The sequence below is a fragment of the Calonectris borealis genome, unplaced genomic scaffold (assembly GCF_964195595.1).
Source record: "Calonectris borealis unplaced genomic scaffold, bCalBor7.hap1.2 HAP1_SCAFFOLD_111, whole genome shotgun sequence".
Lineage (NCBI taxonomy): Eukaryota > Metazoa > Chordata > Aves > Procellariiformes > Procellariidae > Calonectris > Calonectris borealis.
In genome coordinates this window covers 98,385-104,892 of record NW_027441499.1, presented here as the reverse complement: position 1 = coordinate 104,892, position 6,508 = coordinate 98,385, and positions in this window count along the sequence as shown.

Sequence of the window (6,508 nt, the reverse complement as noted above, 5' to 3'; positions counted from 1 at the left end):
TGGCACTGAGATAGCCAGGAATCAAGGGTGGTGCTGGCCCTCACCTTCCATTTGCAGTCCCTAGGCAAGCCCACCAACACCGGGGCTCTGTGCCTGTTCTCCCTCCTAGCCGAGACCCTCATCAGGGCCAAGCTCCGAAGTGGCCACCGGCCACATGGAGCTAGGCACTGAAGTAGCCAGGAACCAAGGCTGATGCTGGCCCTCACGGCCAAGCTCCGATTAGGCCACCCTCGACATGGGACTCAGGCAATGAGATAGCCAGGAACCAAGATTGATGGTGGCCCTCACCTTCTATTTGCAGTCCCTAGGCAGCCCCACCAACACCGGGGCTCTGTGCCTGTTCTCCCTCCTAACCTCAACCTAGCCGAGACCCTCATCAGGGCCAAGCTCCGAAGTGGCCACCGGCCACATGGAGCTAGGCACTGAAGTAGCCAGGAACCAAGGCTGATGCTGGCCCTCACGGCCAAGCTCCGATTAGGCCACCCTCGACATGGGACTCAGGCAATGAGATAGCCAGGAACCAAGATTGATGGTGGCCCTCACCTTCTATTTGCAGTCCCTAGGCAGCCCCACCAACACCGGGGCTCTGTGCCTGTTCTCCCTCCTAACCTCAACCTAGCCGAGACCCTCATCAGGGCCAAGCTCCGAAGTGGCCACCGGCCACATGGAGCTAGGCACTGAAGTAGCCAGGAACCAAGGCTGATGCTGCCCCTCACGGTCCCTTGGCAGCCCCACCAACACCGGGGCTCTGTGCCTGTTCTCCCACCTAACCTCAACCGAGCCCTGACCCTCATCAGGGCCTAGCTCCGAAGCGGCCACCCTCCACGTGGAGCTTGGCACTAAGGTAACCAGAAATCCAGCTTGATGCTGGCCCTCACCTTCCCTTGGTAGCCCCACCAAAACCGGGGCTCTGTCTCTGTTCTCCACCTTATCCTCGACATATCCCTTACCCTCATCGGAGCCAAGCTCCGAAGAGGCCACCCTCAACACGGGGCTCAGGCACTGAAGGGCAGCCCCGTCTCAGCCCCACCAGTACCGGGGCTCTGTGTCTCTGCTCGCACCTAACAGCGACCTATCCCTTACCCTCATCGGAGCCAAGCTCCGAAGCGACCACTCCCCACGTGGGGCTTAGGTACTGAATGAGCCTGGAATCAAGGTTGATGCTGGCCCTCACGATCTCTTTGCAGCCCCTTCTCAGCCCCACCAATACCGGGGCTCTGTATCTGTTCTCCCACTTAGCCTCGACAGATCCCTTACCCTCATCAGGGCAAAGCGCCGCAGCGACCACTCTCCACATGGGGCTTGGCACTGAGATAGCCAGGAATCAAGGGTGGTGCTGGCCCTCACCTTCCATTTGCAGTCCCTAGGCAAGCCCACCAACACCGGGGCTCTGTGCCTGTTCTCCCTCCTAGCCGAGACCCTCATCAGGGCCAAGCTCCGAAGTGGCCACCGGCCACATGGAGCTAGGCACTGAAGTAGCCAGGAACCAAGGCTGATGCTGGCCCTCACGGCCAAGCTCCGATTAGGCCACCCTCGACATGGGACTCAGGCACTGAGATAGCCAGGAACCAAGATTGATGGTGGCCCTCACCTTCTATTTGCAGTCCCTAGGCAGCCCCACCAACACCGGGGCTCTGTGCCTGTTCTCCCTCCTAACCTCAACCTAGCCGAGACCCTCATCAGGGCCAAGCTCCGAAGTGGCCACCGGCCACATGGAGCTAGGCACTGAAGTAGCCAGGAACCAAGGCTGATGCTGCCCCTCACGGTCCCTTGGCAGCCCCACCAACACCGGGGCTTTGTGCCTGTTCTCCCACCTAACCTCAACCGAGCCCTGACCCTCATCAGGGCCTAGCTCCGAAGCGGCCAGCCTCCACGTGGAGCTTGGCACTAAGGTATACAGAAATCCAGCTTGATGCTGGCCCTCACCTTCCCTTGGTAGCCCCACCAAAACCGGGGCTCTGTCTCTGTTCTCCACCTTATCCTCGACATATCCCTTACCCTCATCGGAGCCAAGCTCCGAAGAGGCCACCCTCAACATGGGGCTCAGGCACTGAAGGGCAGCCCCGTCTCAGCCCCACCAATACCGGGGCTCTGTGTCTCTGCTCGCACCTAACAGCGACCTATCCCTTACCCTCATCGGAGCCAAGCTCCGAAGCGACCACTCCCCACGTGGGGCTTAGGTACTGAAGTAGCCTGGAATCAAGGTTGATGCTGGCCCTCACGATCTCTTTGCAGCCCCTTCTCAGCCCCACCAATACCGGGGCTCTGTATCTGTTCTCCCACTTAGCCTCGACAGATCCCTTACCCTCATCAGGGCAAAGCGCCGCAGCGACCACTCTCCACATGGGGCTTGGCACTGAGATAGCCAGGAATCAAGGGTGGTGCTGGCCCTCACCTTCCATTTGCAGTCCCTAGGCAAGCCCACCAACACCGGGGCTCTGTGCCTGTTCTCCCTCCTAGCCGAGACCCTCATCAGGGCCAAGCTCCGAAGTGGCCACCGGCCACATGGAGCTAGGCACTGAAGTAGCCAGGAACCAAGGCTGATGCTGGCCCTCACGGCCAAGCTCCGATTAGGCCACCCTCGAAATGGGACTCAGGCACTGAGATAGCCAGGAACCAAGATTGATGGTGGCCCTCACCTTCTATTTGCAGTCCCTAGGCAGCCCCACCAACACCGGGGCTCTGTGCCTGTTCTCCCTCCTAACCTCAACCTAGCCGAGACCCTCATCAGGGCCAAGCTCCGAAGTGGCCACCGGCCACATGGAGCTAGGCACTGAAGTAGCCAGGAACCAAGGCTGATGCTGCCCCTCACGGTCCCTTGGCAGCCCCACCAACACCGGGGCTCTGTGCCTGTTCTCCCACCTAACCTCAACCGAGCCCTGACCCTCATCAGGGCCTAGCTCCGAAGCGGCCACCCTCCACGTGGAGCTTGGCACTAAGGTAAGCAGAAATCCAGCTTGATGCTGGCCCTCACCTTCCCTTGGTAGCCCCACCAAAACCGGGGCTCTGTCTCTGTTCTCCACCTTATCCTCGACATATCCCTTACCCTCATCGGAGCCAAGCTCCGAAGAGGCCACCCTCAACATGGGGCTCAGGCACTGAAGGGCAGCCCCATCAATACCGGGGCTCTGTGTCTCTGCTCGCACCTAACAGCGACCTATCCCTTACCCTCATCGGAGCCAAGCTCCGAAGCGACCACTCCCCACGTGGGGCTTAGGTACTGAAGTAGCCTGGAATCAAGGTTGATGCTGGCCCTCACGATCTCTTTGCAGCCCCTTCTCAGCCCCACCAATACGGGGGCTCTGTATCTGTTCTCCCACTTAGCCTAGACAGATCCCTTACCCTCATAAGGGGAAAGCGCCGCAGCGACCACTCTCCACATGGGGCTTGGCACTGAGATAGCCAGGAATCAAGGGTGGTGCTGGCCCTCACCTTCCATTTGCAGTCCCTAGGCAAGCCCACCAACACCGGGGCTCTGTGCCTGTTCTCCCTCCTAGCCGAGACCCTCATCAGGGCCAAGCTCCGAAGTGGCCACCGGCCACATGGAGCTAGGCACTGAAGTAGCCAGGAACCAAGGCTGATGCTGCCCCTCACGGTCCCTTGGCAGCACCTTCTCAGCCCCACCAACACCGGGGCTCTGTGCCTGTTCTCCCACCTAACCTCAACCGAGCCCTGACCCTCATCAGGGCCTAGCTCCGAAGCGGCCACCCTCCACGTGGAACTTGGCACTAAGGTAAGCAGAAATCCAGCTTGATGCTGGCCCTCACCTTCCCTTGGTAGCCCCACCAAAACCGGGGCTCTGTCTCTGTTCTCCACCTTATCCTCGACATATCCCTTACCCTCATCGGAGCCAAGCTCCGAAGAGGCCACCCTCAACATGGGGCTCAGGCACTGAAGGGCAGCCCCGTCTCAGCCCCACCAGTACCGGGGCTCTGTGTCTCTGCTCGCACCTAACAGCGACCTATCCCTTACCCTCATCGGAGCCAAGTTCCGAAGAGACCACTCCCCACGTGGGGCTTAGGTACTGAATGAGCCTGGAATCAAGGTTGATGCTGGCCCTCACGATCTCTTTGCAGCCCCTTCTCAGCCCCACCAATACCGGGGCTCTGTATCTGTTCTCCCACTTAGCCTCGACAGATCCCTTACCCTCATCAGGGCAAAGCGCCGCAGCGGCCACACTCCACATGGGGCTTGGCACTGAGATAGCTAGGAATTGAGTGTGGTGCTGGCCATCACCTTCCATTTGCAGTCCCTAGGCAAGCCCACCAACACCGGGGCTCTGTGCCTGTTCTCCCTCCTAACCTCAACCTAGCCGAGACCCTCATCAGGGCCAAGCTCCGAAGTGGCCACCGGCCACATGGAGCTAGGCACTGAAGTAGCCAGGAACCAAGGCTGATGCTGGCCCTCACGGCCAAGCTCCGATTAGGCCACCCTCGACATGGGACTCAGGCACTGAGATAGCCAGGAACCAAGATTGATGGTGGCCCTCACCTTCTATTTGCAGTCCCTAGGCAGCCCCACCAACACCGGGGCTCTGTGCCTGTTCTCCCTCCTAGCCGAGACCCTCATCAGGGCCAAGCTCCGAAGTGGCCACCGGCCACATGGAGCTAGGCACTGAAGTAGCCAGGAACCAAGGCTGATGCTGGCCCTCACGGCCAAGCTCCGATTAGGCCACCCTCGACATGGGACTCAGGCACTGAGATAGCCAGGAACCAAGATTGATGGTGGCCCTCACCTTCTATTTGCAGTCCCTAGGCAGCCCCACCAACACCGGGGCTCTGTGCCTGTTCTCCCTCCTAACCTCAACCTAGCCGAGACCCTCATCAGGGCCAAGCTCCGAAGTGGCCACCGGCCACATGGAGCTAGGCACTGAAGTAGCCAGGAACCAAGGCTGATGCTGGCCCTCACGGCCAAGCTCCGATTAGGCCACCCTCGACATGGGACTCAGGCAATGAGATAGCCAGGAACCAAGATTGATGGTGGCCCTCACCTTCTATTTGCAGTCCCTAGGCAGCCCCACCAACACCGGGGCTCTGTGCCTGTTCTCCCTCCTAACCTCAACCTAGCCGAGACCCTCATCAGGGCCAAGCTCCGAAGTGGCCACCGGCCACATGGAGCTAGGCACTGAAGTAGCCAGGAACCAAGGCTGATGCTGCCCCTCACGGTCCCTTGGCAGCCCCACCAACACCGGGGCTCTGTGCCTGTTCTCCCACCTAACCTCAACCGAGCCCTGACCCTCATCAGGGCCTAGCTCCGAAGCGGCCACCCTCCACGTGGAGCTTGGCACTAAGGTAACCAGAAATCCAGCTTGATGCTGGCCCTCACCTTCCCTTGGTAGCCCCACCAAAACCGGGGCTCTGTCTCTGTTCTCCACCTTATCCTCGACATATCCCTTACCCTCATCGGAGCCAAGCTCCGAAGAGGCCACCCTCAACACGGGGCTCAGGCACTGAAGGGCAGCCCCGTCTCAGCCCCACCAGTACCGGGGCTCTGTGTCTCTGCTCGCACCTAACAGCGACCTATCCCTTACCCTCATCGGAGCCAAGCTCCGAAGCGACCACTCCCCACGTGGGGCTTAGGTACTGAAGTAGCCTGGAATCAAGGTTGATGCTGGCCCTCACGATCTCTTTGCAGCCCCTTCTCAGCCCCACCAATACCGGGGCTCTGTATCTGTTCTCCCACTTAGCCTCGACAGATCCCTTACCCTCATCAGGGCAAAGCGCCGCAGCGACCACTCTCCACATGGGGCTTGGCACTGAGATAGCCAGGAATCAAGGGTGGTGCTGGCCCTCACCTTCCATTTGCAGTCCCTAGGCAAGCCCACCAACACCGGGGCTCTGTGCCTGTTCTCCCTCCTAGCCGAGACCCTCATCAGGGCCAAGCTCCGAAGTGGCCACCGGCCACATGGAGCTAGGCACTGAAGTAGCCAGGAACCAAGGCTGATGCTGGCCCTCACGGCCAAGCTCCGATTAGGCCACCCTCGACATGGGACTCAGGCAATGAGATAGCCAGGAACCAAGATTGATGGTGGCCCTCACCTTCTATTTGCAGTCCCTAGGCAGCCCCACCAACACCGGGGCTCTGTGCCTGTTCTCCCTCCTAACCTCAACCTAGCCGAGACCCTCATCAGGGCCAAGCTCCGAAGTGGCCACCGGCCACATGGAGCTAGGCACTGAAGTAGCCAGGAACCAAGGCTGATGCTGGCCCTCACGGCCAAGCTCCGATTAGGCCACCCTCGACATGGGACTCAGGCACTGAGATAGCCAGGAACCAAGATTGATGGTGGCCCTCACCTTCTATTTGCAGTCCCTAGGCAGTCCCACCAACACCGGGGCTCTGTGCCTGTTCTCCCTCCTAACCTCAACCTAGCCGAGACCCTCATCAGGGCCAAGCTCCGAAGTGGCCACCGGCCACATGGAGCTAGGCACTGAAGTAGCCAGGAACCAAGGCTGATGCTGCCCCTCACGGTCCCTTGGCAGCCCCACCAACACCGGGGCTCTGTGCCTGT